Source organism: Manis javanica, chromosome 1 (assembly GCF_040802235.1).
Source record: "Manis javanica isolate MJ-LG chromosome 1, MJ_LKY, whole genome shotgun sequence".
Lineage (NCBI taxonomy): Eukaryota > Metazoa > Chordata > Mammalia > Pholidota > Manidae > Manis > Manis javanica.
The window spans coordinates 188,205,733-188,220,114 of NC_133156.1; the positions used below are offsets into that span (position 1 = coordinate 188,205,733).

Genomic DNA, 14,382 nt, shown 5'->3' on the forward strand with positions numbered 1-14,382 from the left:
TATTTGCTTCACATATGCTGGTGCTCCTGTATTGGGTGCATATATATTTAGAATGGTTATATCCTCTTGTTGGACTAAGCCCTTTATCATTATGTAGTGGCCTTCTTTATCTCTTGTTACTTTCTTTGTTTTGAAGTCTATTTTGTCTGATATTAGTACTGCAACCCCTGCTTTCTTCTCACTGTTGTTTGCCTGAAATATGTTTTTCCATCCCTTGACTTTTAGTCTATGCTTATCTTTGGGTTTAAGGTGAGTTTCTTGTAAGCAGCATATAGATGGGTCTTGCTTTTTTATCCATTCTATTACTCTATGTCTTTTGATTGGTGCATTAAGTCCATTTACATTTAGGGTGACTATTGAAAGATATGTACTTATTGCCATTGCAGGCTTTAGATTCGTGGTTACCAAAGGTTCAAGGTTAGCTTCTTTAGTATCTTACTGCCTAACTTAGCTCGCTTATTGAGCTGTTATATACACTGTCTGGAGAGTCTTTTCTTCTCTCCCTTCTTATTCCTCCTCCTCCCTTCTTCATATGTTGTGTGTTTTGTTCTGTGCTCTTTTTAGGGGTGCTCCCACCTAGAGCAGTCCCTGTAGGATGCCCTGTAGAGGTGGTTTGTGGGAAGCAAATTCCCTCAGCTTTTGCTTGTCTGGGAATTGTTTGATCCCACCATCATATTTAAATGATAGTCGTGCTGGATACAGTATCCTTGGTTCAAGGCCCTTCTGTTTCATTGCATTAAGTATATCATGCCATTCTCTTCTGGCCTGTAGGGTTTCTGTTGAGAAGTCTGATGTTAGCCTGATTGGTTTTCCTTTATAGGTGACCTTTTTCTCTCTAGCTGCCTTTAAAACTCTTTCCTTGTCCTTGATCCTTGCCATTTTAATTATTATGTGTCTTGGTGTTGTCCTCCTTGGATCCTTTCTGTTGGGGGTTCTGTATAATTCCATGGTCTGTTCGATTATTTCCTCCCCCAGTTTGGGGAAGTTTTCAGCAATTATTTCTTCAAAGACACTTTCTATCCCTTTTCCTCTTTCTTCCTCTTCTGGTATCCCTATAATACGAATGTTTTTCCTTTTGTATTGGTCACATATTTCTCTTAGTGTTGTTTCATTCCTGGAGATCCTTTTATCTCTCTCTATGTCAGCTTCTATACGTTCCTGTTCTCTGGCTTCTATTCCTTCAATGGCCTCTTGCATCTTATCCATTCTGCTTATAAATCCTTCCAGGGATTGTTTCACTTCTGTGATCTCTTTCCTGACATCTGTGATCTCCTTCCGGACTTCATCCCACTGCTCTTGCATTTTTCTCTGCATCTCATCCCACTGCTCTTGCATTTTTCTCTGCATCTCATCCCATTGCTCTTGCATTTTTTTCTGCATCTCTGTCAGCATGTTCATGATTTTTATTTTGAATTCTTTTTCAGGAGGACTAGTTAGGTCTGTCTCCTTCTCAGGTGTTGTCTCTGTGATCTTTGTCTGCCTGTAGTTTTGCCTTTTCATGGTGATAGAGATAGTCTGCAGAGCTGGTACAAGTGACCGCTGGAAGAGCTTCCCTTCTTGTTGGTTTGTAGCCTTTTCCTGGGAGAATAGCGACCTCTAGTGGCTTGTGCTGGGCAGCTGTGCGCAGACAGGGCTTCTGCTTCCTGCCCAGTTGCTTTGGGGTTTATCTCCACTGTTGCTGTGGGCTTGGCCTGGCTGGGGCTGTTCCTCCAAAATGGTGGAGCCCCGTTAGAGGGGGAGCAGCCAGGAGACTATTTATCTCCGTAAGGGGCCTCTGTGCTCCCTGCTGCCCAGGGGGTTAGAGTGTCCAGAGATCCCCAGATTCCCTGCTTCTGGTCTAAGTGACCTGTCCTGCCCCTTTAAGATTTCCAAAAAGCACTCTCCAAACCAAAACAACAACAGCAACAATGAGAGAGGGAACAGAAAGGAAAAAAAAAAGAAAAAACACGCGATTTTTTTTTTTTTTCCTCAGGTGCCGGTCCCAGGCACCCGCGCACTGGTCCTGCTGCCCTGTCTCCCTAGCACCAGGGTCCCTGTCCTTTCAAGGCTTCCAAAAAGCACCCACCCACCGGTCCCGCAGGGAAGGAACGCTCAATATTCTTGGTCCTCAGGCACTGGTCCCACGCACCCGCTCACCAGTCCCGCCGCCCTGCCTCCCTAGCACCGGGGTCCCTGTCCCTTCAAGGCTTCCAAAAAGCACTTGGCAAAAAGAGAGAAAAAAAAAGGGGAAAAACGCGCGATTTCTTCCGTCCTCAGGTGCTGGTCTCAGGCACCCACCCACCGGTCCCACAGGGAAAAATGCGGGATATTCTTTGTCCTCAGGTGCCGGTCCCAGGCACCCGCTCACCAGTCCCGCCGCCCTGCCTCCCTAGCACCGGGGTCCCTGTCCCTTTTAGGCTTCCAAAAAGCACTCGCAGAAAAGAGAAAAAAAAAAGGGGAAAAACGCGCGATTTCCTCTGTCCTCAAGTGCCGGTCTCAGGCACCCGCCCACCGGTCCCGCAGGGAAAAACGGGGGATATTCTTTGTCCTCAGGCGCCGGTCCCAGCCACCCGCTCACCAGTCCCGCCACCGTGCCTCCCTAGCACTGGGGTCCCCGTCCCTTCAAGGCTTCCAAAAAGCGCTTGCCAAAAAGAGAAAAAAAAAAAAGGGGAAAAACGCGCGACCTCCTCCGTCCTCAGGCACCGGTCTCAGGCACCCGCCCCCAGGTCTCGCAGGGAGAAACGCGGGATATTCTTTGTCCTCCGGCGCCGTTCCCAGGCACCTCCTCACCGGTCCCGCCACCCTGCCTCCCCAGCAACGGGGGCCCGTCCCTCTAAGGCTTCCAAAAAGCGCTCGCCAAAAAAAAAAAACTGCTCCGGTTTCTCTCCACCCGCCGGGAGCCGGGGGGAGGGGCGCTCGGGTCCCGCCGGGCTGGGGCTTGTATCTTACCCCCTTCACAAGGTGCTGGGTTCTTGCAGGTGTGGATGTGGTCTGGATGTTGTCCTGTGTCCTGTGGTCTCTATTTTAGGAAGATTTTTCTTTGTTATATTTTCATAGCTCTATGTGTTTTTGGGAGGAGATTTCCACTGCTCTACTCACGCCGCCATCTTGGCTCCCGCCCCCCCTGGTTAGTTTTTTATACAAACAAAAGAAGGATCTTTCACCTCATCATGAATTTAATACTGGCTCTTTTGTTTTCCTTTGCAGTGTCTTTGATTGGATTATGTTCAAGGATACACAGCCTCTTGTCTTTTAAGTACATTTAAGAGTTCATTTCCCAGCTTTGACAATTCAGCTCAGCAGTTTCAACAGGTATTAACCAGAACTGTCCATATCAGAAACATCTTACTCTTTAGCAGACAAAAGCACTTATGTTTGCAACACATAGGGAGCCTACAACAATGGACTCTTTAGCAGTAGGGTTTGCCATTTTGCAAATGTTTTGAAAGGGAAGACAAGGCTTTGAAATAAAGTGGGAGAAACAGTTTTAAAGAGAACCAAACTCTGAGTCCTGGAAGAAACATTTGCTTCAGCTGCAGGTTATGAGAACAGTCACTTCCACGTTGAGCACCATCCAAGTATGCATTAGGGCACATGGTTGTCTCCTCCAGATTTCAGTCCGTAGCTGTTCTCTGCCTTCTCCCCCCTGGATGGCTCATTTCTTTTTGATTTCAGCTATCACCTCAATGCCTCAGTGTAGATGACTCATGAATTCATTCAGTTACCCAGCAGGTACCAAATTCCCACTGCTGTAATGACTGCTGGCACAACAACTTGCATTTATTTTTTTTATTACAATTTTTTTATTAAGATATTATTGATATGTACTCTTCTCAAGGTAAGTGCTACACTAAACACAGGGGTGCATATGCCTTTTTGAATCTGAGAACTTGTATTCTTGGGTAAATTCCTAGGAGTGGAATTCCTAGGTCAAATGTTATTTCTATTTAAAAAATTTTTAGGAACCTCCACATTGCTTTCCACAGTGGTTGAACTAGTTTATATTCCTACCAGCAGTGTAGAAGGGTTCCCTTTTCTCCACATCCTCACCAGCATTTGTAGTAGATCTTGACGTTGGGGCATGTAATCTCCCGGCTTTATTCTTCCTTTTCAGGATTGCTTTGGCTACTCAGGGTCTTTTGCGGTTACATATGAATTTTACAACTATTTGTTCTAGTTTGTTGAAAAATGCTGTTGGTATTTTGATAGGGATTGCATTGAATCTGTAGATTGCTTTAGGCAGGATGGCCATTTTGACACTATTAATTATTCCTATCCATGAGCACGGGTTGTATTTCCATTTATTGGTGTCTTCTACTTTCTCTCATGAGTGTCTTGTAGTTTTCAGGGCATAGGTCTTTCACTTCCTTCGTTAGGCTTATTCCTAGGTATCTTATTCTTTTCGATGCAATTGTAAATGGAATTTTTTCCCTGATTTCTCTTTCTGCTAGTTCATCGTTAGTGTATAGGAATGCAACAGATTTCTGTGTATAAATTTTGTATCCTGCAACTTTGCTGAATTCAGATATTAGATGTAGTAGTTTTGAGTGGATTCTTTAGGGCTTTTTACATACAACATCTTGTCATCTGCAAATAGTGACAGTTTAACAACTTCTTTACCAATCCGGATGCCCTTTATTTCTTTGTGTTGTCTGATTGCCATGGATAGGAATGAAGATGTGGTACATATACACAATGGAATACTATTCAACCATAAAACAAATCCTACCATTTGCAACAACATGCATGGAGCTGGAGGGTATTACGCTCAGTGAAATAAGCCAGGCAGAGAAAGACAAGTACCAAATGATTTCCCTCATTTGTGGAGTATAACATCAAAGCAAAACTGAAGGAACACAGCAGCAGAGTCACACACTCCAAGAAGGGACTAGTGGTTACCAAAGGGGAGGGGTGGTGATGGGATGGTGGGGAGTGAGGGAGGGAGAAGGGATTGAGGGGTATTATGATTAGTACACATGGTGTGGGGGGGATCATGGGGAAGTAGCACAGGGAAGACAAGTAGTGACTCTGTGGCATCTTACTACAGTGATGGACAGTGACTGCAATGGAGTATAGGGGGAAACTCAATAATCTGAGTGAATGTAGTAACCACATTGTTTCTCTTGTGAAACCCAGATAGAGTGGATATCCTTGTCTTGTTCCCAGTCTTAGAGGAAAAACTTTCAGCTTTTCACTGTTAAGTATGATGTTGGCTGTGGGTTTGTAATATATGGCCTTTATTATGTTGAGGTACTTGTATTCTATACCCATTTTGTTGAGAGAGTTTTTATAATGAATGGATGTTGAATTTTGTCAAAATGCTTTTTCAGCATCTATGGAGATGGTCATGTGATTTTTGTCCTTCTTTTTGTTGATGTGGTGGATGATGGTGATGGATTTTAGAATGTTGTACCATCCTTGCATCCCTGGGATGAATCCCAGTTGATCATGATGTATGATCCTCTGATGTATTTTTGAATATGGTTTGCTAATATTTTGTTGAGTATTTTTGCATCTATGTTCATCAGGGATATTGGTCTGTAGTTTTCTTTTTTTGTGGTGTTTTTTCCTGGTTTTGATAGTAGAGTGATGCTGGCTTCATAGAATGAGTTCGTAAGTATTCCCTCCTCTTTATTTTTTGGAAAACTTTAACAAGAATGGGTATGCTGTCTTCTCTAAATGTCTGGTAAAATTCAGTGGTGAAGCCATCAGGTCCTGGTATCTTGTTCTTGGGTAGTTTTATGATTACCAGTTCAATTTCATTGGTGGTAATTGGTCTGTTCAGATTTTCTGTTTCTTCCTGGGTCAGTCTTGGAAGGTTGTGTTTTCTTAGAAAGTTGTCCATTTCTTCTAGGTTATCCAGTTTGTTAGTATATAATTTTTCACAGTGTTCTCTAATAATTCCTTGTATTTCAGTGGTGTCCATAGTGATTTTTCCTTTCTCATTTCTGATTCTCATGTGTGTAGATTCTCTTTTTTTCTCTGCCTTTTTTTTCTTCTTTCTCCATTCCTCTATTGATGGACACTTTGAAAATCATGAGAGGTTTGTTTTTCCCTATCCAATCCTTTTTTCTTATGGGATTGTATTGCTTGAGATTTCCCTGCACTGCTAAAGGGTAGTGATGAGAATGATATTTATCTTACTCTTGAATTCAGTGATTCTTTTTTTCTTGATAAGTCTGCCTAGAGGTTTATCTATTCTGTTTATTTTCTTAAAGAACAAGCTCTTGGTGTCATTAATTCTTTCTATTGTTTTATTGTTTTCAATTTTATTTATTCTCTGATCTTTATTATGTACCTCCTTCTACTCTCTTTGGGCCTCATTTGTTCTTCTTTTTTCCAGTTTCAATAATTGTGAATTTAGACTGTTCATTTGGAATTGTTCTTCCTTCTTTAAATAGGCCTGAATTGTTATATGCTTTCCTCTTAGAACTGCCCTCGCTGCATCCTGCAGAAGTTGGGGCATTGAGCTGTTGTTTTCATTTGTCTCCAGATATTGCTTGATCTCTGTTTTAATTTGGTCATTGATCCATTGATAATTTAGGAGCATGTTGTTAAGCCTCCATGTGTTTGTGAGCCTTTTTGTTTTCTTTGTACAGTTTATTTCTAGTTTCATACCTTTGTGATCTGAGAAGTTGGTTGGTACAATTTGAATCTTTTTGAATTTGTTGAAGCTCTTTTTATGGCCTGGTATGTGATCTATTCTGGGAAATGTTCCATTTGCACTTGAGAAAAATGTGTATCCTGTTGCTTTTGGGTACAGTGTTCTGTAGATGTCTCTTAGGTCCTTCTGTTTTAATGTGTTGTTCAGTGCCTCTGTCTCCTTACTTATTTTCTGTCTGGTTGATCTGTCCTTTGGAGTGAGTGGTGTGTTGAAGTCTCCTAAAATGAAAGAAACCTTTAATTATTTTTAACCCTTAATTAAGCTCAGTTTCAAGGTTTAAGTTCTACATTTGCCTGCATGGCTGGTGATGGGAGGGATGGATCCTTGGAGGTAGCTGGCATTTGATGTTTTAGGAGAATTGTTGGGAAAGGTAAGGGACTTGGACAAAGGGAAGAAGAGGGAAGAAGTATGGAAGGAGGAACATCAGAAGGATAAAGATAATAAGGAGAAGTGCATAGAGGGAACAACTGAAGGACAAGAGAGAAGGGTTCAATGGGGAAATGAGTCTAGTTTATCCATGCTTAAGTTTGTCAAATTGTTCATTTGCTGTGGCCAATCTGTTATAGAAACAATTTTTGATTCAGACTCTTTTTTGAACAATAGAAGAATCAAGTCAAACATTTTTTAATTAAAAGAATATACCAATGGAAAAAAAGAAAAACAATTTCTTTTGGAGACCTCAGTATTATCAATCCTTATTTCTCTACTTTTCCAAGGAATCTCTCAAATAAAAATTTTGATGAAATCAAGTGTTCTCAGGAGTTGGCACTGAAGACCCAAATCATCCTTGGTGAAGTGTGCCATTTACAAAGGGCACAAGAATTAGGACTGCAGTGTGTACACAGGAGAAGTAGGGATTTTTCCTGCTAGAGGAGAGGATTTAGGTTTAGATGACCCCAAAAGAGCTGGTGATGGTTGGTAGAAATGTAACATTTATGCACCTTGTGTTTTGGGGCCCCAAAATGAAGTTGGCTGCCTCTCTGAACACAGACACTACAGTGTCCTCAGCCAGTGGAAAACCAGAGAGAATTCTCTCTCAGGATACAGCATCTAGATGGAAGGAGACCTGGACTGAAGGCTTGATTGGTGGCCTTCAGCAAAGTTCATCCAGGTAGATGTCAGTCAAACTCACTGGTCCTAGAGATCAGCTCAAACAAGACTCATAAGGCCCATTCCTTGTTCTACCCTCTGATTCTCCTCATGACACAACACCTTTGCCCAGCACAACACAAAGCTATAACACCAAAGACAGCCAAAAGGAATGTCCGGATCCCACCAAGGAGGTCAAACACCTGGGGACCAAGAACAAAACCCAGGCCCTAAACTGAGAACAAATAGCCTGAAAACTCTCACACATAGAACACAGTTGGGACCCCCAGTGCTGACTTACCACATCATCCCAGCCTCAACAAGCTGCAGGCTGCAACACACAGGGGGCCTTGGTGGGGACACACTCGCCTGAGGGCTGGGGTTTGCGGCAACGAGCAGCTCACACTGGGTCTTGGGAGGTCTCCACGATGAACTGTTGGTAAACAAAGGCCAACCAAGTGAGAATAAGCAAAGGATATTTATTCAGAGCTTGTTGGAGAAAGGAAGTCAACTGCCATCACTTGGGTTCTGGCAGAGATGCAAAATCAGGCAGAGGAGTGGGAAGCCGTCCTCACAGGGAGCAGGAAGGCCTCAGCTCTGCTCTGATTAGAGGCCATTCGCAGTGGGAAGCTGTAGTGAGCTGTCTAGGTGCAGGGCATCATCTGTTGTTGTCAGGGGTATATATTTGGCTTACTCTTGTTGGTCCTAAGTTGGGAATGGGGACCAATAGGGAAGCTCTCAGTTATAAATATGGTCATTTGGGGCCAATTGTTACAAGGGTTATTTAAAGTCCTTAGCTGGGTACTAAATACTGTGGTCAGACTTCTTACAAGCCTGACGTACGTGGAGTAGGCCAACCTCCTGGGCTGAAAACTATTGATAGTGGGTTGGTTCTTGGGTTGACTGCTGCAGGTCAAGGGACCTATTTTTACATGTGATGGCTATGGATCATTAGAATGTTTAGTGTCTCACTGTAGACTGGTGGTCAGAAACCAGGTGAATGCTAAGCAAATACGTGATCAGGGCTGGAGAGATTTTATAGGCATTTAGTCCTTCAGGATGACCATCACATAAGAAAAGAAAAATTATGTGCAGATTGTGGATCTATGCATTGTAGTCTTCCACATCCCCCAAATGACCTCCTATGTGTGCAAAGGCAAGATCTAGGATGCTGTGGCTTAGGGAAGGAAAAGGAAGTGTCAAGGCTAAGGAGAGAACCTGGGCCCCACTGTTCTTGAGATTGTGTGGCCCCACCCCAGACTCAGTTCCTTCCCCAACTCTGCAGTTCCCCTGCCAGGCTGCAGTTGCTTTGCCACTGCCAAGAAGAGTAGGTCCCTGATCTCCAGGCCAGTCCCAGACCTCAGATTCGATAAATGACCATGAAGGAAGGCCTTTGTCACCCTGTCCCTGTGTCCCTGAATTTCTGGACCTGTCATTGCCTTCAATCCTCCTTCTCTTCCCTGCTGCCTTCCTTTCCCATCTCTCCTGAGTAGCACTCATTTCCTTCCTCCTTGTCAGCCTCCACAGCTCATATTGTTCTACTGGAAGGAGTCCAGCGATGCACCCCACCTTCTCCAATTCATCCTATATGGGGAACACCTGCCAAGGTGTGCTGGGCCCTGTGGGGAGACCCCTGTGTCTGGAATGACCTTAGATTCTTGAAGGACATTTAAACCTCACAACCCCATACATTTTTTGAAAATGAACACAAGATTAGAGGTAAAGGAACTTGTCCAAATACCCCTAGTCTGTAAGTGAAGCAACAGGAGTCCTACAGCCAACATGGTGGCATAAACACAGGGTACCCACTGGGGTTTGCCCTGGGCCCTGGAAAGACCTGGAGGGAGGAGCCTCTGGAGGTCTGAGGGAAGGTCACAGGATGAAGGGTATGGCTGGGGTCTGGAGGCAAGGTGGCACTGTGTGGCCAGAGTGGTGAGATCTAAGAGGAGCAGTGGCCCCCCTGCCCTGCTGCCCCAGGCTCTGTCCTGGGCCTGGTCACCTGAAGCCAGGTCAGTGGGGCTGTGAGAGCAGGTGTGGGTGCCACCTGGCAGCCCCTTCCCAAAGCCCTTTAGCATCCCTGCTGCCCTGGGGGCCCCCAGGGCAAGTGCATCTCTCCCAGGGAAGCAGGTGTAGGGTGGAATTTGGGGCAGGAGAGGAGAAACACGCCCAGGATGTGCTTCTACCTGACTTCTCCATGAGGATCTGGGAGCACATGCAGGAGGCTGAGAGGAAATGTTTCTGCCACCAGCCCTGGGAGCACTCTTTTGATGAGGAACATGAGGACAGGACAGGAAGGTGCCCACTGGGCCCTGAAAGTACAGGGGAAGGTTCCGTTTCCCACCCTCCTGGCACCCACAGGAGAACTTGTCTCCAGGCTCAAGTGCAAGTGACAGAGCTGTGTCCCCCCAGATTGCCTCCATCACAGAGGAACATCCAACCCAATAGCCTCCTGCTCAGTTCCCAGCAGATGCCACCCCAGGACCAAAAAGCTTTGGTGCTCTGCAGAGGCAAAGCCAACAAGACTTGGTCTAGGAAAAATTATCTTTAATTAGGAAAGCAAGAAAAGCTGATTGCACATACAGCACTCTCAAGATCCAGAGACATCGTAGCCCTTCCTATTGTGTCATTAAAATATGAGAACAAAATGATCCTCCACACGTGTTTCCTTTGCCTTTTGGATGTCATGCTTCCCACCCCCACTCTCCAGAGCAGCAGGTGTAACTTCCCTCCGTTGGCTCCGGCCCAAGGTAGTTCCCTACCTGAGGAGTCCTCGTCGTCACTGCTGTACCTGTGGATGCACTCCAGAATGCAATCTTTAAAGACACAAACGCAAACAGAAAGATTGTTAGAGAGAGGGGCTCCCACTCTTCCTCCTCCTGTGAGACCACACCGGCTCACAGTATCGCCCTGCTTTCTCCCTGGGTCCTCAGACCTTCCCTGGGCTCCGTGGGAACAGAGCCCTTCAACAAGACATTGATCACAGATGCAAAGCTTTAAATGAGAGCGAGGATCCCCCTTCAACTTGCCACTTGGCCCGTTTCTACTGTATCCTCGCTTTCACCTGCACACCTATCATCCCAAAGGTCGAGCTGTAATGGGCATGCTTTAGATTGGATGAGTTCAATGGACAGCGCTGAGGCAGGTTCACAGGAAATACTCAGTGAGCATTCTGGGACGATGGAGATGTTCTCTCCATGTGGTGAACACTTACGGGACAATGAAATTCTACTAAACTACAATGTACTTCACACAGGAGTCATTATTCAAAAGGAAACGAAAACCATAAGTTACCTTGTTTTACATTTCTACTGACTTAAAGCACTCCTCTTGACTTATTTCCAGGCAAAGGCCTTCAGAGGAAACCAAGACCCTATTTCACCATTTCCCACAGGCCAATTAAATACCACTATGGCTGCTTGTCTTTAACTGCCATCACTCAAACTGCCTTGAGGAGAATTAAACAGCCTACACAGTGGTGAGATTTATTATTAAATGAAGTTGTTATTGACCGAGTCATGGCGATTCCAAAACACAATTTGTTTTCTTTTGAAAGTCCTGCCAACACTTTCCTGGGTGGGGATGGGATTTTTTGTTTGTTTTTTCAGATTACTTGAGGTATATCTGGCATATAATGAACTACACATATTGAAATCTTACAGTTTTATATATTTTGACAAACATCATGAAGCAAGGTGATGGGACTTTTTTGTTATTGGGAAAGTTCATACTGGTAACTGTGTTGCTCAGGGGGCTATAAATCTAGGGAAACAGAAGCACACACACGTACACACTCAGAATCCCACCTTATCGACTGACATACAGACACACCTCATTTCCATGCACCCAAACCCACTACCTGGAGACTATACCACTGCTTCTAGAAACATGACCATAGTTCTCTGCCTGGAAAAATCCTATTTTTTGTTTTCTTCACCTCTAATCCTCATTCCAATGGGATCCCAGAGTCAGATGGCTCCACTAACTAAAGACAGCAAGGGTTTTCCCCAGCAAGCGAGTGACTTCAGAATACGTACCACTTTCCCTTGTTCCTGAAGCCATCTGCAATTACAGAAAAGAAAACCATGAGAATCATTTCACCCCACACAGAGTTTGCACAGCTCTTTTGTTCTCTAGGTGACTTTAGGAAACCAGATAGGACACCAAGGCTGAGTCAAAAGCCCCCACAGCAGGTGGAAAGCTGTTTTTCCTGGAGGCTGTCTCTCAAGTCCATTGAGATTGGCAATGACAAAATTCTAATTCCAAGGAGGAGAAATTGCTGCTGAGGAAAAGGATCCCTAACCACACCATTTCTAAGCAGGTTTGGTGTGACCCATGGCAAATGTCCTCTTGAATCAGGTGTCAGTTGGCAAGAGACATCCACCCAACACTCTCCCCACCAAGGAAATTGGATGTATCATCTGTAATGTACACTGTGAGATTTTCTACTGAATTTGATTGAAAAGTGTTAAAAAGACACAGGCCAAACATGGTGTAACTTCTGCCAGTTCAGGTCACCAAACCAGAGTTTTATACCGAACTTGATGGCAGTTTCAACCTCCCTGCAAAATGTAGTCAAGTCAGGAATTTTCTGGTCAGCACCGATATGGTAATGTCACATGTGTCCTCTCCATTCCCCAAAGGAATCCATCCAGTAGGACCCTTTTGACCCCACATGAAGGTGTCCTCATCTGAAGTAGTCTCTTTTTTTCTCTCTATGACTTTCTTGTCCTGCTTGTAAAATCCTCTCCCTTTCCGTAGCCCTTGGGAGCATCTATGTACTTGCTACAAGGGATGCTGCCCAATTCATGAATTGCTTAATGAAGTCAATTAGATCTTCAAATTTACTTGGATGAATTTTGCTTTTTAACAAAAGGAAAGACACCAAGAAAGCAACATTTCTACCTCAGACACAAGGAAATTTTCCTTGGCAACAGGCACGGTCTCCTCTGCCTGGTGCATAGGAAGCACCTTGGTTACTTCCACAGGGATATCTCAAAAGACACAGAGTAGCTGTCAGTCCATTGGTGGTGCTGCTCAAGAATAACTCAGGGAGGGATGCTTGATATGGACACAGGGCTAGAATGTACAGAGGCAGGTGGTTATCAAGCATGACTGAACCACTGCTATTGGGCCATACTTGACAATATGGCTGTAAAATGTGCAGTGTGGGGGGACTTTTTTTTTTTTGAGAAAGTTGATGCTGGCAATTTAAGTGTAGGTGGGACACATCCCCTGGGGAAACAGACAATCCCCATCCCGCTGTCTGTCTCTCTTTCTCTCTCACCCACACACCCACTCATTCACAATCATACTATGTAGAGTCATATAAAACACCCCACCCCCCAGCCTTGTGCACACAACCCCACACCGCATAAAAGGAACACTGTTGCCTCCAAGTGCTGAAGAAACAAGGGCATGGTTTTTCACCTGGGCAATCCATTTCCACACCACCACACTCCTGATCCTTATTCCTACCAGGAAAATGGAATCGGCATAGTTCTCCATATTGGAGATAGCAAGGGCACACCACCTGTCTTAGCAAGTGAGTACTCTCAGAATACTTAACTGTTTCCACCCCTTCTAGAGGCCACCTGCAATGACAGAAAACACGGTGGTATCACATTATGTGTGTACTGTGTCATTGGTTCTTTGGCGACTACGGCAATCCAAATGAGAAACAGTAGTAAGTCAAAGACCCCCAAAAGAAGCATAGAGCACACCCATGGAAAAAGGCATGAGCTTTTCCTGGAGGATGTATATGTCAAGTCCATTAAGGCAGCAATTGCAGAACTCTTAATCCATGGACAAAAAAATGCTTTTTGAGTAAAAGGGCCCCTACCATACAGTTTACAACCTCCCCTTCCACCACACCAAAAACACAGTATCTAACATCTAGAATGTACACTGTCATGTTTTTGTATCTGAACCAAACTCAAAAAGAAGGGAACCAAGAAAGCAACATTTCTATCTCAGGCAAAGACCTGCAAACTTACCTCAGAATCAAGTGGAGACTCTTCCTCTGCTCCGTCCACAGGAAGCTCCTTGTCCTGGCTCTCAGAGAGATCTAGGGCCCAGAGAAAATGTCAGCCAGTTGGCGGTGCTGCTCAGGAATTACTCGGGAATCATTAGTGATACAGACATGGGGAGAGAGTGTATGGCAGTGAACGGCCGCTGGGTCACCTTCTTTGGTGGACAATGGGAAGTAAGCTTATAACAACTTTTATTTGTAACCACCAAAACTAGAAGCAACCAAGCTGTCCTTCAACAGGTGACTGGATAAAGAAACTTTGATACATCCATACAATGACTACTATTCTGTAATAAAAATAGGTGAGCTACCAAGCCACACACACACACACACACACAAAAGACATGGACGAATGTTAAGTAGAGATGTGAGAAAGTCAGTCTGAAAAAGGTACATACTTCATGATTCCAACTATTTTACATTCTGGTGAAAGAAAAACTGTAGAGATGATGAAAAAGATCAGTGGTTGCTAGGATTTTATAGAGCACAGGAAGAGGATGAGTAGTTGAAACAGGATTTTTAAAGCAGTGTAGCTATTCTGTATGACACTAGTGGTGGATACATAACTATGCACTTGGCAAAACCCCTGCTACCATACAACACAGAGTGAACCTTAATATAA

At 44.4% G+C, this 14,382-nt stretch overlaps 1 long non-coding RNA gene across 1 annotated transcript; it reads right to left on the reverse strand.

Annotated features, from left to right (window-relative positions):
* Positions 1–3,307: 3,307 nt before the first annotated feature.
* LOC140843344 (uncharacterized) lies at positions 3,308–14,013 on the reverse strand. The gene is made up of 4 exons (XR_012120985.1): positions 13,726–14,013; positions 11,767–11,791; positions 10,492–10,545; positions 3,308–8,165 (listed from the first exon to the last, which is right to left on the reverse strand). It is a non-coding gene; the product is annotated as an uncharacterized lncRNA (long non-coding RNA).
* Between the last annotated feature and the right edge of the window lie 369 nt (positions 14,014–14,382).